This window comes from Ambystoma mexicanum, chromosome 5p (genome assembly GCF_040938575.1).
Source record: "Ambystoma mexicanum isolate Mex_15411 chromosome 5p, UKY_AmexF1_1, whole genome shotgun sequence".
Lineage (NCBI taxonomy): Eukaryota > Metazoa > Chordata > Amphibia > Caudata > Ambystomatidae > Ambystoma > Ambystoma mexicanum.
In genome coordinates, this window is record NC_090930.1 from 626,300,421 (window position 1) to 626,318,756 (window position 18,336).

The following is an 18,336-nucleotide window of genomic DNA, read 5'->3' on the forward strand; positions in this document are numbered from 1 at the left end:
CTCTAGAAAAATGGTACGCTGCTCATTGTTTTGTTGTGATTTTAGTAGAGCAAAATCTTCTGCAGATTGCTCATACAGACACATGGTGTTCTCTACTTCCATCGTGGCTAATTCTGCCTCATTTGCTATGAGTGGCTGTCCAAGTGGTTCATGGCATCCTGTCAAAGAAAGTTCAATGCTCTCAGTAGTGTCTACATTTAGTTGTGCTTGCAGTTCTTATTCTTGTTGGTGTTTATTGTCCAATATGGTTTTGTATCATGTTATGGTACTTTCACTAGAATTGAAAGCATCTTCCAAGGAGGCATGGTTGTCTAATAAATCTTCGTCTTTTCTCCATGGTTTGCAGTAGAGCCATGTAGTACAGTTTTTTGTGTTGAGGAGTTTTTAATGACAACTTCATATGATTAATCAGGCTGTATTTGATAGGTTTTACCAGCCTACCTTCACAACAATCGACTCTGTATAATCTGGATTAATGTTATTTTTGTATGAGAAGTTTTGGGCTATGTGGTACAGTCACATGGTTTTTAAAGTAATACTCCTGTTTGGGTAGTATATGCCCAATAAGTTGTTTTTCAAAATGTCCTGGATGTTGGAATCCTTTTGGCTATTGTTTCTATGTCTTAGTACGATTTCAGAACTCTTTTTCTGGATGCAGCAGGGTCAGGGCTCAGCCACACTATGTTTTCAGAGTTCCCATATAAGGCGGTGCCGATTAAACGGTCTGCAGCTTTGTAGCAGCCACATTCTCTATGGGACAGCAATTCTATGCCAAAGCTGTACAATTTCTGTGACAGTGTTTTATCAGATGATATGTCATCCTAGAGGTCTTTGAGCTCTCTTTTATCTGCTTTGGTTAAATAGGCTGTGACATATCGTGCACCTGCAGTGGAATTGTCTGCAATATTCTGTACATCTACATTTGCATTCCATAGGAGGGAAATTATTGCATTGTAATCATTGATGATGTACTTGATGCTTTGGTTCTTTTTATGCAGTATATGTTGTTAGGAGATTTCCCTTTCACATAGTGTCTAAGCAAAGACATGCAGCTGTTTACTTGCCCTCTTGGTGAAACTGGTCAAGGGAAACCAAAGCAGCATTTGGCGTAGTGTTTGCCTTTGTTTTTATATTTGCGCCAACAATACTTGCCACAATTGTGTCCTTGAAACTGCAAAATGTGTGCATGTAGATCACTATGTGTACTTTCTGAAGGGATTTTGCAAGTGACATATTTGTGAATGAACTGCAAAACAGTTGGATCACTGTCCTCACCATATTTAGGAACATTTTTAATCCACCCTCCTCTGGCTTGAAATTTTTTTCTCCAAAAGAAGTGTTCCACTTCTCTGAGGGTAGGAAGTGCTTTATTACAAATGAAGTGCAACATGGAAATGAAGCAATGATGGAAGTGCATTGATACATTTACAAGATAAAGAGAGCAGAGTTCTCCTGGTGTTTTCATGTCTATACCTGTTTTGATTTTGTTTGCTATGCGTAGGAAAGTGTGCAAGTCTTCCCATGCATACTCTGCACAACTTAAAGTAACAAACCATGTGGGTGGGCCAAGGTTGCATAGCATACAGGTACATCTGCGTACCCTCAGAACCAGTACTCTTTCATACCATGCATTTTTGCCAAGAGATTTGTAATACTTGACTGTAAACCTTTGTCTTTGTCTAGCAACTTTTGAAGTAGCTGTGTAGCAGACATGTTTTGAAAATGGGAATCTGTTTCCATAACATAGCATTGCTAGTTCACTTTCAAAGAGAAGGTGGAATATGTATTACACGTTTTATCTAAATCTAGGGTCTTCACAATACAATTGTGAAGAGCAGTATTCTGATGCTGTTATTTCCTAACTTTGTTTACTTCCACTAGTTGCTGCCAAATATTTTTGTCTTTTGTATGTACACCATTTACCAGGATAATCAACGATTGTTCTATTGGCCTTTGCACTCGTAGCGTGTCTACATTTTCTTTGAGATCTAATGGTAAATAAACTACTTTGCCACAAATGCCTCTTAGTAATTTGGTGCAAGGCAATTTTGCAGTTTTTGGTTGAAGTCGTATTATTGCTTGAAATGGGTCTACTGTTTGGATTATAATGCTCTGATACAAATTAAGCCATTTGAGTGTGTTCGGCAGTCAAAATATTTCCAAATTATTACTGGTTATTGTCAAGTGTTGCAGTGCAGTATGTGCACAGTATAGAGGTGTTATCAATTTCGTATTTGTTTTCTGCTATAAGGTAGAGAGCTAATTGAAACCATTGGGATTCCTCATTGTCTTCTATTTTGTGCATTATATCTATAGTTTTTGTGCTCTTTGTATAGAAAGTTCTGCGACAACACACACATACTTGGTTTGGCACTTCACAAGCTTTTGAACTTTCGTATTTCTTTTTTGTATGTGTGACATAGAAAGTTGACATCTGCAAAGTTGTTGCTATTGTTTTCTGAAAGTGCTGTAGTTTGTAAGTGTTCTTCAGTTCCAAAATATTTTATTTGGATTTGCTTTATTTGTTTGAGCAGCTGTTTGGCTGTACCGTGTAGGAGAATATCATTTAAATGTTCCAGTGCTAAAGCTGGACTTTTTGCATAGTACAGTTTGTAAACGAGATTTCTTACAGTAGAATGGTGTGTTACTAACATTTTGATATGGTGGAAGGTGCTTTTGCAAGCAGGTCCAGAAATACAAGCTAAGGAATGTCCTCGTAGTCCTGTGTATTTGCGCACTGGACAGAAGTCCATAGTTTGTAGTATTTTAATTTTTCCTTTGTCGCTGGCTTTCACATAGTGATTGAGGAACTGCTGCAAAGATTTGATAGAGTTTTGGTGAATGTTACACATTGATGTGCAAGGCCATTTGTAGATGGGGCATATTGGTTCGGTGGTATGGAGAGTGGAATCTAAGTTTGATGGGGATATTTATGAAAGCAATGTTTCTTCTTCCATTCTGAAATTGTCTACCTTTTCATACCCTCATCCACTGCTATGTATGGTAATTTGGTTTGTTTGCTCTTGTTTGCATGATTCTTCATTGAAGTATGGCTCTGTGCTGGTGGTGTGACTCCACTCACCTGTACAGATGTTGTCAAAGGTATCTATGCTGATAATGCATTTGTTTCAAAGTAGTGGTTGTTGTTTACAAATACATTTTGTTAGTGGTTTCATTCTGATTAAAATAATGTAAAGAATTTCCATTTGAGTAGCATTGTATTGTCTACAAGAGTTTCCAGGATTACTTTTCTGCAGTAAGTTTTAAGGATTGAGCGTAATTTCTACCCCTTATTTATCAGGTTATGAAGGACACTGTGGTGGAACTATTTTTGTAAAATATTTTTTTGGGAATGCTTCCTTGTGGTGACATTATCATTTGTATGTGCCTGGTAGCAGTAGTGAGAGTTTCACTTTTTTTAGTACATTACTTTAATTTCTACATTTTTACAGAGGAATTACAGTTTCCTTACTTCCGGTGCCGCATTATCCTCGGCTCAAGACTGGCAGTGTTAACCAAACCTATGGCGCACATCATGCTTCCCTCCAGCCAACCACCGGGTGCGTCCAATGTCCGCCAACATCACGCCACACTCCAGCGCAATCAGACTTTTAACTGCAGAGCAAACAGGGAAATGGGACCCAGAGCCAGATATCCCAAATCTTTTGATACGTACATTTGACCTGCTTTTATAAGAAGTACAGGGCTAATTATCACCAAATTCACAAAAGCACACTTTCTGGACCAAGACGCCCTTCCTGCTGCAAATTTGGTGAAAATCGATCCAGCTGTTTGGCCTGTAGGCCTGCACAGTTTTTCTCCATTCAGTGTGTGGAAAAAAAAAGTTTTTTTGGGACACTCCCTATAACTTTCGCCCCCTCCACGAAACGTCACTCAACTTCCCAGAAAAATTCAGAGTGCACCATATGGTTTTTTGCAAAGTTTTATAAAAATGTGTCCAGGGACAGCGAAGTTCTAAGCCACCCAACAAGTGGTCTTCCTATGAGATGAGCAACTTAAACATAACTACACGCCCGCTACGGCGGGCCGTGTAATGTGGAGGAAATAAATTAAAAAAGTATAAAATTCCTCTGCCTGGTCCTTGTCTGCTTTCAACCCAGAAAGTAGTACAGCCCTAAATATCTCTAGAGGTTTCAACAATAATGGAACCTCAAAGCGCCCAAAATTTGACAGTTCCAGTACTGACAAAATGCACTGCTCTAACAAAACAGCTCACCTAGCTGCTTCTGATCTGCAGAACCCCATGCTAGCAGAGCATCACATTTGAACTGGGCCATATGATTGTCTCAGGCACCAATGGAAAAGTGGCCCACAGTTGCAAGGCTTTTCCATCTTTTTTGTGCCAGACTTTTTCAATATTAGGCAAGTGCCCGTTTTTGATAAAATGTGATGCAACTTGTGCATTTTGCACAGTATGTACTCAGAAACAATGGGCAACTACTAGCTAAACGGCTAATGAAAAATCTTGCTACCTTTTTTGTATTGGTTTGCAAACAAATTAAAAAAACTGTACATTTCCAAACCAATGGCAGAAAGTATCTACATTTGTTGGTAGCTGTTTGTACAGTGCAAAGTTGCTAGGGGGCTGTGATTTCCCCTAAATGCAGTAAGAGCATCTCCAAGTTTGCAACACTGCCCTCTGCCAAACTACTCACCACACCCAGATACCTGACTGACCAATCCGTTAGCCTCCACAGTCCCATTGACATGCCTTCCATCTTGAAAAACCCCAGATGAGGCATGTGCATTCCTGCAAATACAGAGCTATCCGCAGACATATCGTACTGTATATGAGCGTGGGGGGACACATTTCAAGCAGGTTAGCAGATTTCATCTGCAATCAAACACCTTCTCTTTTTTTTGTTTTTTAGGGGGATTTTCCTTTTTTCTCCTCCTTACATTCACATTCTTACAGGAACCTCTTCAAAGATTCCTGTAGATTGTAAAACAAAATTCCATTTCTAATGGTGCAAAGAAATGCCATTAGCATGGAAAAAGTACACATTTCTAGGATTAAGTATGTCATTGTCACAGTAGAACATTCCAGCTGCACACAAAAATTTAACCGGCGGCGAAAAAATGACATTTGGATAATCCCATACTCTACTTGAGGGTATACATAAAAAAAAGGACCGTGGCAGTGGGGAAAATCCACTTCACTGCTTTCAGAGTTGATGCAACAAACGTGCACAAGGCATGTAACCCAAATGCAAAGCCCCCTAATGCACGACGATAACGTGAACAGTAGCGACAGCGGCCACATGTCTGCAAAGTGAAACCACAGCACTGTAGCTGCACACACTCACAGCCCACCACAAACCCTGCACTCCTTCAGGGCATACCTGTGCAGATCTTGCACAAAGGCATCACCCACAAGCAAAACAGTGCCTCTTGTGATCTCTGCTACCCTCACTACACATAGCTATGAAAAAAAAGTGTTACCACCCCTTCCAGTGAGGCACACCCTGACCACCTGATTGGATACTCCCTACAGTTCCATTTTCATGCACAGCATGCTGACAAGAGCAGGCTGTGGCACGTGCACTTCCTCAACTATTGTAAGGACTGCACCCTAGTAAGGCAGGGGCAGTGCCTCTTCCGTTTCCACTACTCTTTTGCCAGCACTCCCTCATAGAGTACTGTTAAATAGTTACACACTCATCCACCAATCACATACAAGACCTCAGCATCTAACAATATTGTTTCTAAGCAACATGCAATATGTACTGCAATCCACTCACAGTACAAGCCTAGTGTGATTGTAAAGCACCTGCAGTAGAAAGTTCTGTAAAAGTATACAAAATGTATGCATCCAGATTAATGCACATCACCACCCACCACTAGAATATATTGTATACAGTACTTTTTCACATCTGGTATATGTGCCTCTAAGCTACTCAGGAAACATGCATTCATTTCTCCTATCATCTACCATCAAATACCACTTGCAATGGTATTGGCTTTTAAATGTTCGTTAACCCATATCAACCGTTGCAATATCTAAATAGTTAATCTCTTCTTTTCTTCTGGCAATTGTACAACTGTTGTCCGCACTAACATATCTCGCATAATATTTGGAAAATGGTCGTACCAAAGCACCAAAGGACCACCGAATGCACTCTACCGATCCAAACCAACTACATACATTGCATGCATGAGAACAGGGTACCTGCCACTTACCTTGCACACTGCACAGAGTATGACATTATGTATAAAAGAAGAAAAAAATATCTGTGGATCCATAACACTAGAAACTAAATGTGGATACATGAAACCAATAAGTTAAATAATTGTTCCACTCATATAGAAAGCATATATACGCAGAAAAGTTAATGACATTTCACACACAAAACATTTTCCTTTGCAAGCTGAACACCTTTCTGAAACTATTTCTCACCCTTCTACAAGTACAAATGACTCATTTGCAAAGTAAATACTCATACAGCAATGCACACACTTGCCAAACTGCACATCGTACAACACACTCACAAGTGAAGCTTTTGCCCCCTCACCAACAGTACTAATGCCAAGTTCTGATTCATATGCAAAGCCATCCCATCATACATGCACACTAAGTCTTCATGCCAACACATCCCGACCCTTTTAAGTACTGTAGTCTGCAAATGCACTCAGTATGCCATTAAGAAACATATTTTCTTACTATATTCTTTCACAGTTGCCATAAGCACCTGGAAGGCAGTGGTGTTTCACCTTGAAAGTACGACCCAGAGTAAACATCAATGTGTAACAGGCTGCACACCTCTATCAAGCCACTGCAGCAGTTCCTCAACCACCATATAAAAGCCAACAAGAAAGGACAAATTAATATACTACAAACTCTTAACTCCTGTCCAGTGCAGAAATACACAGGAGTACCAGGACATTTGGTTAGCTGCATTTCTGAACCTCCTTGCAAAAGTATCTTCCACCATATGAAATTGGCAGCAGCACACTATTGTAGTGTAACAATCGTGTTTCTAAAGTCTACTAATAATACTCAAACACAAAACTACCTGGTCCATTCCAATTTTTCAATACAAGTGGTGCACATTACTATGCAAATGTAACAATTAACGATGTATTACACATGCCAGCAAATGTTTTAAACAGTTCTGTAAACAGCTCTCACCACTTGTGTTTACAAATGGTACTCCTGCACAAAAGTGCTGCAAATAATCCTACAAAAAGGTATAGAATCTCAGGATTAAGACAGGAATTGTATACCCATACATGAAATCTTTGAGACTTCCTACATGTGGCAACACACATGCACTCTCTGCAATCATGTCATTCCAGAACTAGTCCTGAACAAACTCTTTCTCTATGTATCTCGGCCTAACTGAGATTCCATGGCATTTTAGCAAGTGGCACAAAATGCAAACCATACCATATTGTGTAGTCCTTGCAATTCCGGTATCCGTTCCACCTTACATATAAAATCAAAAGGCAATACGTGATATGAATGCTTTCAACATGTAATGCAGATGGAAACAAAAATAACTGCACACTTACAACCTTCACACACTGACAGGTACCCCTTGCCAACAAAACCTTCCCACCAATGGCCATAATCTACCACACAGGCAACACAACCAGTTCAGTTCACTATAAAGCAGACATTGGAAATCAAGTAAAATCAGTAAATGAGTTTTTGTTTTTAATTTTAGCTGAATTTAATCAACTTTTTTCAATTTACAATACAAACAATACTTATTTCAATTTACATTTTACAAATTAATTTTCAATATAAAAGCAATATAAACAAATACAATTTTAAGATAATACCATTGTTCAATGTTATACCTATCTTGTGGTAAAAGGGATGATAGTTTTCTAATTGTAGTAATTCAAACTTCAAATGTTTTCAATTTGACAATGGTTCATTATCATTTTCATTCAAACATAGAGATTTAAGAAAATTCACTGTGGCTATTCTTAAACTCATATTGGGTGAGCTGATAATGAAAGCCCATTTAAGTTTAGGTCTCACATTTGCAATTAAAAACATATGTTTCTCAAAAAAACGTATTTCTCAAACAGACAAAATCTACAAAAATTCTCCACCTCACTGATTTTCCTAGGCAGCGCTAGGACATCACGCGTAAGCCACAGGTTGAATCGCAGTCTTAAAATAGCCAAAAGTATTTGCGGGGAAGGGGCTTTAATTAAATAAGGTTCTCCAATCCCAATTTTCTTATCACCAAAACATTGGTTATTAAAGTGTTTGTATTGAAGACATTTTGCACGTGTATTAAACAAATCTTGCAAAAACATTTTCTTTTTGGCTCTTTCAGGGTTTGTGATTAAAGGTTCCAGAGTTATATGTGCCGTGGCCATACGTTGATAGACATATTTGATCCATTTTTGAATGAACACATGAGTAGTTGAAAACATATAAGATGATAGAACTGTGAGAATTGTTTCAACCTTAATGTAAACAATACATTTACAAAATAAGGCACATAGTTGCCAGTGATATTTTGCCTGTCGAGAAATTAGACCGAGCTCATATCTCAGCCACGGACCTGGGGTGTATTCAGGAACATTTAAAAGAAAATCAGAGGTAATAATGAGGTTTGTTTCCAACCCATACAATAAAGTGGGCAACATTTTTTGTCGCCAGAAAAGTAAGCAGCGTTAATTGTAAATTTGCCATATTTGTATAGAATGAGTCTTGTCTGAGATATGGCGGAGGATAGTTTATTTCGTAAAGTGAGAAACTGTAATTCGAATGAGGAATTCCCATCGAAAGGCAAGCCTAAAAACGTATAATTAGGCACGATGAGTAGATTGGTATCTTTAATTCTCCATTCGAATTTGTTTCTAGTAGTACATTTTGGATTATAAACTACTATTTGTGATTTTTTTAGATTCATAGTAAGTTAATTGTCATCAAAATAATTGGTTAATGCAGATAATAGCTTTTTTAGCCCTGTTGGAGTTTTTGAAATTAAAACAAGGTCATCTGCATACCACAAGGCTTGAATTGCCACTGTGTTCAGTTTTGGTGAATCAGAAGGTGTGGTCACAAAAACGTCTCTTACATCATGGATATAAAAGTTGAATAGGGCTGCAAGAAAGGATACAGCACTGCTTCAACTCTCTTGATGTTTTTATCACAGCTGAAAGTAAGCCCAGGATAGAAAGTCTAACCTGTGATGAAGTGGAAGAATGTAACATGAAAATGATGTCAATAAGGCTTGATGGATATTTTTCTCTAATTAATTTTTCAATCAATTAAACTCGAGAGATCGGAACAAAAGCAGCATTCAGATCAATGAATGCAAAGAACAATGAGGTTTTTGTATAGTGTGCTTGTTCTTTCAAGGCTTTGAGCGACATTAAATTGACTGCTATACCCATTCCCTCCAGAAAGCCTGTTTGATTTCTGTCCTGATGCTTATTAATTTGTGACTACTTATTAAGGTCTCTCAGCACTAAACGGGAGAAGAGCATTCCAGGAGAGTCCAATAGGGCAATCGGACGGTAATTTGAAGGCATTCCTCGATCACCCTTCTTAAAAATTGTAACTATAAGGGATGAGCGCCATGAGTCCGGTATCTTTTGAGATCTGAGAATATGTTGGAAGATATTTTGGATGTTGTTTCAGCATGTAATTTGTGAGGCCATCGCGCCCCGCAGCAAGTGAAGACAATGACTTAAGTATGAGTTCCTCGATTATAGATTCAGAACATTCTAAACTTCATGGTGAATCAGATCTGAGTTTATATTGGTATTGATCAAAGGACTTGTCCGCATATAACTCTGAGAAATGTGTTACCCACTGATGTTCTGGGATACCATTTAACTGTGATTGTATTTGATTATTTCCTGATTTTTCGTTTAATAGTTGCCAAATTTGTGAGGAACTTTTATTATTTATAGCGCAAAGAAACGTTTCGGCATCTTGTTGGAACATATTTCCCTTATCAGCTCTTAACCATTGTCTCTACCGACATTTAATCGATTTTCATACATGTATTCTGTCGGCTACAGGAAGTTGATTTGAGCATCTCAGTTCTCTTCGATATATGCTTTTTGCTTGCTGGACTTGAAAATCAAATACATCCGTATGTTTCATCATGGTTGAATTCTTGGGAACATAGACATTTCTAAACAAAGTCAAAGCTCCCACATATGATTGAAAGTGAGACCATGTTTGTACTCCATATATGTTTTAATGATGATAAACTATTGAGAGTCCATATGAAGTGGGATTTAGCATTGTTAATGACGAGAGATTGAGTCATCCATTGTTGATTTTGCTCATTGGTAAAGTCACTCCAAGACCACGTTGTCGTTAGCATATGATGATCGCTCTCTGTTTGGGTTGTTATTTCAAACTTTTTTGCCAGCATAAATAATTTTTTGGAAAGATATATATAATCAATGGTACTCTTAGATGAACCCCTGTGCCATGTTGATTGTGATGGAACATCTCCTGGTAGAGATCCATTTGCCATTCTTATATTTACATCTTTCATGAAATTATTCCACTTCACCACTTCTTGCATTTTTTTCCCTTTTGTTTATTTAATACAGTCAAGATTAAGGTCTCCAACCACAATTATTGATGTAATTTCACAGGTTTTTGCAATTAGTTCGAACAGCATAGATGAATCTCTGTAGAAGGTCTTGTCCGAAATGGCCACAGGATTTCTGTACAGATTAATAAGCGCTAAAACTTCGGGGCCATTTATAATTCTGACAAGTTGGATAAAATTATTAGGACATGTCCAGGGATGTAATTTTAGGCCTGAACTGATATTGACTGCAACTAAAAGGCCAGCCATGGGGCGACCTTTCTGCTCTGGTATTGCCGATAGAAGGGCTATGTCAAGATCATTCCACGCTGGAGTTGCTGTTATCCATGTCTCCTGTAATGCTACTGTAACAGCTTCGTTCAGGATTGAATTTGGTCCCCATTGTAGATGGCTATTTCCTCTTGTGTTCCAACTTGTGAGCGTGATGGAAGTTGCTTTATTGGGCTCTTGAGGTAATGGTTATGTTTGCGTAATGATATCACTTCCCATCTGGATTTTATTTTGTCCCAGGTCACAATATGAACATTGGCATTCTGGTTGATTGATTTTTTATTTTTTTATGTATGTTGATCTGCTGGTTTTACCAGATTTGTGCGTTCAGGATCTTGGGCTAGAAGGAAAGCTCTTCTAAACAGCTCCATTTCAGCTCGCCACAATGTGTTCAAAACTAAGCCTGATTTCGTCCACAAGCATTCAATTGATAAATTCACATCGCATATAAACACAACTTGATCGATGTCTGCAGATGTAATGTCCTCTAATTCATTGATGTCATTGAATATATTTAGGACACTTGTTCTCGATAGATCATATTGTTGATGAGAGGCTGCACGACATTTCAATACCAACGTATGATGTTGGGCAAATTTGTTCTGTTTAATATCTGGTTTTTGATTTTTATGCTTACAATCCTCCACTGAGTCATAATGATTGGATTCTTTCATCGTGACAGTTTTCTGATAAAGCTGCTCTGATGCAGGAGTTCTCAGTTGCGGTTGATGATTTCTAGAGGACCCGGCAGATTTTGTATTAACTCCTGTTTGTCTATCTTCATTTATAAAGGTTACAGTCTTCATTTCTTTTTCACGCTGAAGGAGATAGTTTTCCACTGCCATTTTAATTGAAGTGGATTGAGTATTTGTGGTTTCTATGTTTTCATTTTCTTTTGAAGCTGAGGCCGAAAGATACCCTGTGGTTATTTGTTTAGGTCTTTCAGGAAGTACGTTCGACTTCAGTTTCATTTGACAGTCAGAATTGTTAGATATTTGTTGCTGTTAGCCCTGCTTCCTTTCCTGAGGCGGCGATCTTTTAATCTATAGCCCGTTGTGCAAGATAGGTTTCAACAGCTGCTTTGATCTGCTCATCTAAATTTGTTGTCACTTTTGTTTGAATTAAAGGCACAGCAAGTAGGTCGAATGAGGATACTTGTTTCGATTGAGCAGGAAGTACAACTCGATTTAATCCATGCGTAATGTCAATTTCATCAATCTCTAGTGCTGTTACTAGTTGGTTTAATGATTCACCGGTTGAGATGGGAGTGTTTCCTTTTGTTGTGAAACGGTAGATCCCGTAACTTCATTTAAGGATGACTTTTTTTTTGATGTTCTTGTGAGGCTTTTGTGAGATCAATCAACTGCATACGTAAATGTTGATTAATTGATTTATTAGGTTTATTGCTAGTTTAATAGGGCTTCATTATAAGATGTCTTGCCCGCCCTTTATTACGGGTACGTTTATTGAAGACTTCGTAAGCCCCTTTAATCAACTTCTGCGGATCCGCAGCCGGTTGATTCTCTACACTTATTCAAGATGAATTGGGGTCCACTGTGATAGCTGCATCACTTTCAATCGGGCGAATAACATGGTCAAAAACTGGTAGAGCTGATAGAGCTTGAATTGTCGTACTTGTTGCAGGTTGCATCATCTCCGCAATTGGTTTGCCAGTATTTTTCGTAAATTGATTAATTAATGTTCCTGAAGAGGGAGAAAGAACGGTGTGAGGATGAGATTCGATCCACATCGCTATCTGTTCTACTTTAGCAGACTGTTGGTTAATTTTTTGTTTGAGTCCTTCAAATAATTTAAGTAGGCTCTGTATTGTCGAGTTTACTGCTACCAAGGTAACTTCAATTAAGCCTTGGTTAGCTGAAGATTTTAGTTGTTCTTTGGAAGAGGTTTGATGTCTTGGTGTTGGTAGAATGTAGGATGCAGCGAGAGAAATAGAGGAGTCCATTGAGCAGCGCTAGCGATAATCAGGGGATACTGTTCGAGGGGAGGATACTACACCTCTGCTACTGGCATGAATTGAGATTTCTGAAAAAACTTCTTCATTTTCCTCAATTCCAGAGGTCTCCTCGATTTGAGTCATCTGAGTCCTATGATCTTTATCTTTGTCTTTTTCAGCTATCTTTAAAGCTTGCAAAATGGTGGTGTAAGACACATGGCATTCTTCTGGCTTCTGAATCTCTTCAAGGCTCACTGGAGTTAGCTTGGGGATATCAGGTTGTTCAACAGTAGCCAAAGAGTCTTTTTCAGCAGTTTTTAAAGGGGGACAGAAACTGCGAATATCTTTACTAGGAAATGGAATTCTGAGCCTCGGAGTAAGAGTGATAGATTTACTTATAGAAGCTTGTTTTATTTTTTCCGTTGATTTAGGTCAATTAGAATTTTAAGGTATACCCGAGGGTGTACCTGGGGGTGTTCCTGGTTGCCTAACTGCACCGGGCATGCTAGATTTTAGTGTATAGGGCTGCATACTTATAAGTAACCTTGCACCTTAATATGAATAACCAGGAGTCAGTTTTAACAACAAAATTAACACCTTGAATAGGTTACAATAAATAGCAATACACAACAGTACAACAATACAGGCAGTTAGGCAATATTTAGAAAGTCATATGAGCCCATAAATCAAAAAAGAAGAATCCCCCACCGCGGCTCTGCTGCTCAGCGGCAAAGCGGGACTTGAGGGGACTTGCTTGGGTGCGTGCGCGCGGTGCGTGCACGCGGTGCGTGCGCATGCAAGATTATATAGGCACCGCCTCCAAAAGGTGCACAGCAAGCCTAAACAATAGAAGAATATACGTTTAGTATATAAGTTCAGCACGAATGTGCTTATATTAATGTCAATATGAAGGTGTTCACCTTGTGGGAGATGAAGTCCAAGAAAAAGCATTCCAAGCGTCCAAGGCACAGGAGGAGCACAGGAACAGAACAGCACAGCGTGGCACAGCAAAGCAGGACTTGAGGGGACTTGCTTGGGTGTGCTATAAAGTAGTTATAAAGTAATGTGTTTCCTTTCATGAACAAGAGGGACTGAAATGCCCTTGCTGAAAAGCACTACAGTGCGTAAAATGGCCATACCACCCCTGTATGCACAGCCATCGTGCACACACAGTGAGCCAACTAACACTGTTCAGTTGTAAGACTCTAAACAAAGAGATAGCAGATAGGACCCGTAAATGTACCTTTATATACTGTAGCAGCTGTACATTCATTGCATCATGTGGAAGGTAGTAGCTTCTCTCCATGTAGGTAAATGTATGTTGTACGTAACCGCAACTGTATGTGGGCGGCTGTGTACATTTTGCATATTTAAATGTATGATGCAGAGCAACTCCTTTCATGTCACAATAGCTTACTGCACTGCCTAAAGTAAGGGTCTCTTCAGGGGCTAACCACAGCAAATGCAAGTAGTGGTATATTGCTCCCTAATGTGGAAAACGTACTGTAACCTACACCATATAGAAGTGTATGCTTAACAGCTCACTTCTACTGCTCTAGCAAGTCTAAAATGTCCTTCACAGCCATTCTGTAAAGGTGACCACCCTCGGAAAGATGCACGGATGTAACTGTGGACGAAGCAGCAACATATTGTTATAACAACTTACCCAAAGGAGTGAAGGTGAAAAAGAAATGACTCCATAAACATACTTGTGGCATCCACATACCAGTATAACATTGTTGGCATGCATGGCTGCATTAGGATGCGGTGGGTGTGGCCAAGGCATAACCTCTTGCAGGTATGGCCTACAGCCTATGGCTTTCGGCAATGCATCCAAGAGCCTAGCCTTGGCCAAACCCACTGCAGCGTAACACAGCTATGCATGCCAGCCTGTGGCAGGTACCACAACCCAGAAACATAACAGACACCGGCAGTCCCACCCAACCCGCACAACATAATGCAGCCATGCATGCAAACATGTAGCCAGGTACCAGAACCCACAAACATAACACAGCCTCTGGCACCCCTACCGACTTCCATTCAGATAGCATTCTACTACTTCCAACCAAACCACACAATCTTCACATCACTCTATTGACTACAAAGAACCGCTACAGCATAATACAATTCAATACTGAGTAATCTGCACAATGGCGACAACCCAACCACATAAACCATCCACAGGAACCCTATACACTTCTGTAAACACAATATTTGAACACTTCACCCAGTGGACACACTACAGGACTGTTCACTCCACCATCTCCAGCCATGCACCCAAAACTGGAGATCGTGCTAACAATCACCACACCCATGCATCCAACAATGTGTACAATGCTGACAAACCACACACAAGGCAACAATGTAAAATGTACTTGCAACCAATGGACATACCTTTCGGTGCAAGGCCTGCAGCCATGCATCCAAGGCCTGCCACCATGCATCCAAGGCACCAGGAGCTTAACACACACAACAAAGCATACTACACCCTATGTACAAATGTTCATGTCATGTGCTATGCACTCGCCATCTGCAATTGAGTCTGCCAGTACCAACCAACAATGTGTACAATCCTGACAAACCACACACCCAAGACAACAATGTGAAACATATTTGCTACCAATGGACATACTTTTTATTGCAAGGCCTGCAGCCATGTATACAAGGCCTGCGCCCCTGCATTCAAGGCACTAGGAGCTTATTACACACAACAAAGCATACTACACCCTATGTAAATATGCAGATGTCATGTGCTATGCACTCACCATCTGCAATTGAGCCTGCCAGTAGTAACATAAGAAAGAGGTCGCCTCAGGACCTATGTAGCTGTAACAAAGGCTACCAGCATTCACCACACAAGGTACTTGCCTAAGGACGTACCCGCAAATTGCTGCACTAGGCACTGATACTGCTGCCACACCACCATCTTCTTTCACCTAATGAAATATATCACATGATTCACTTCTCACTCCCTACCCTTTCCATCCCCTCTTCCAAACACCAGATGCTGCAAAGCATGTATTGCAGCCCCTTTTGGGGCCGCACTGTACTCGGATAGAACATTGCGGCTTTACCGAAAATTATGACACACATCACGCTTCCCTCCAGCCAACCACCGGGCGCGTCCAATGTTTGCCGACATCACACCACACTCCAGCCCAATCTGACTTGTGACCGCGGGGCGAACAGGGAAATGGGACCGCGGAGCGGAGATAGATATCACTAATTTTTTTAGACATACATTAATTTAAAAAAGGACAGAACTGATTATTACAAAATTTAAAAAAGCAAGTTTGTGTCCATTCAGTCTATGGCACCAACATTTTTTTGGGACCCCCCTATAACTTTGGCCCCCCTGGACAAAACCTCACCAAACTTCCCAAAGACATTCAAAGTGGCCCATATAATTTCTCTGAAAAGTTTGGGTAGGATTCGTCCACAGAGAGTGAAGTTATAAGCACCCCAAAAGCAACTTAAACATAACTACACGGCCAATGAGGTGATTGGACCCTAAGCACAGTAGTGTAATAACATATGAGAAGGTTAGATCTAAAAATATAGTATCTTTTGAATTTTTATTTCCTGAATGTCAGTGTGGAAAACTACCAGGCCTACAAATGTCAGTAAAGAAAAAAAAGGGAGCCAGGCATGTGATGTCATGGGTGTTAGTCCTTGCAGTGTACAGTGGTGGCGCGAGTTATGGATGCTTAGCTTACCATAACTGGTGAATTTCTGGAGTTTTTCGGTTTTGCTTGTAAGCATAATATGGATAGGTTGTTATTAGTGCAAAGTAACTGTAATGTTCCTTTAAAAAAGTTATAGCGTTGCATTTGATTCAAATGAACAATACAATCCTTTTAACACAATGTTTTCACTGAAAAAAAAAATATATATATATATATATATGTCTTTAAAATGTCCCCATGGCTATTAAATTGCTGTCTGAAACCTACACCTCAGTTTTTAAGTACTCACAGTTTTCTGTACTTTGCTGGCCCTTGTAGAAGAAGAATAAATCCATTTTGCAAACAGGGTTATGTGCTTTCAAATTCAATGTAAACCAATGCCAACTAATCCTTATTGAGGGAAACTTTTACCATTGCGTACCAGTGTGACACTGCAAATGGCTCATTGAATTAGTGATAGTTCCTTTGATGGCTCCTTTGATGGCTCCAACTATTACTAGGATAACTGTTGTAAATATGCAGCAAATGCATGCCCACACATGCTGACCACTCTGAATGTGTACATTGATCAGACCAGGACCAATCCATCCTCACACAGCTGCTTTGCTGACTCTAGCTCAGCTTGGTCAGATCACACATCGCTGTGATGGCAGTGATACATTATTATGTCTGCCCTATCAACTTCTGATGGTACTTCCTGTGCCTTCCATGATATCATGATTCTATTCCAGAGAGGGAGCCTAAGAAACGAAGGCAGCAGGTGAACAAATTACCCACTCCCGATTCAGGGAGGTAGTGATGGAAATGAATGATACAGGATTCTTTTGAGGCACTGCAATTGGAATGCGTACACTTCAAATCCTTTAACAACGATTCATTGGAGGGCAAATCCGGTGCGAGCAGCAGTGGTAATCCCAGCTCCAATTGTGTATTTTAATGTTGCTGCACTTAAAAATCTCGTAGTTGGATCGTGTGAACGAGCTGGTAGACCCACGAGTGGCATGCTAATGCCTGTCTCAGCCCTTACATCCATCACTGTGGGAAGCCCTGTCATACTACCACAGATGACAGTGGGTGTGATTCATTGGTCGAGCGCCTGAAACCCATTTGTTATAAACCACAATGGTCTTCACCGGCTCCCAGGAAAGCTAGATGAGGCACGGGTTCATTTAATTGAATGAGCAGGTCGGGCATCACTGATCCCCCCAGGCTCTCTTGGACAAGCAGGTTCAGGCCGACCTCTGGATAAATTAAAGTTGTCTGTGACTATTGTCAGTGGATCACTCAGCTTGTGCATCGATGAAGAACACAGCTTGTTGTGATGATTAGTGTGATTTGCAGGACACATTGATCACTGACACTTCTAACTCACCTTGCAGGCCCAAGTTCCTCCTGGGGCTATGCCTGTCTGAGGGTGGCATGAACATCAATTTCCCAGTAGAACCTCCCTGGGTTCCAATTGGGGCTGTCACAGGGAGACCATTCCCTTAATCTCCCTAAGGTCAGACCCCGATCATCACCATTGCTGGATCCATGGATTTTGAAGAGAGGCTTAGTGCCAATGCCTCCTTGCCTCCCTGTTTCCCCCCTTGAGGGAAGGGAGAGTTAGGCACACAGATTGCACCGGGTGATGGTGGTGGCAAGACATCCCAACACACAATCCCCTACCACAGGACAGCTTGCTGTGCTGCGTGTGGATGTCTGCAATGTTTCAGGGCTGACTGCATGGAACGGGCCTGGGGCACAGGCTCACAACCACATCTGTCAGGCACCCTCTCTCCAGGAGGGCTTTGACTGAGGCGCAATACTGGGGCGACCCCACAAAAACCCACAGCTTGAGGCCAGCAGCACAAGCTGTGGC

The 18,336-nt window shown here is 40.3% G+C and overlaps 1 non-coding gene across 1 annotated transcript; it reads left to right on the forward strand.

The window, feature by feature from the left end:
- The first annotated feature begins 17,739 nt into the window (after nucleotides 1-17,739).
- LOC138481923 (5.8S ribosomal RNA) lies at nucleotides 17,740-17,893 on the forward strand. The gene has a single exon (XR_011274502.1). It is a non-coding gene; the product is annotated as a 5.8S ribosomal RNA (ribosomal RNA).
- Nucleotides 17,894-18,336: the final 443 nt, after the last annotated feature.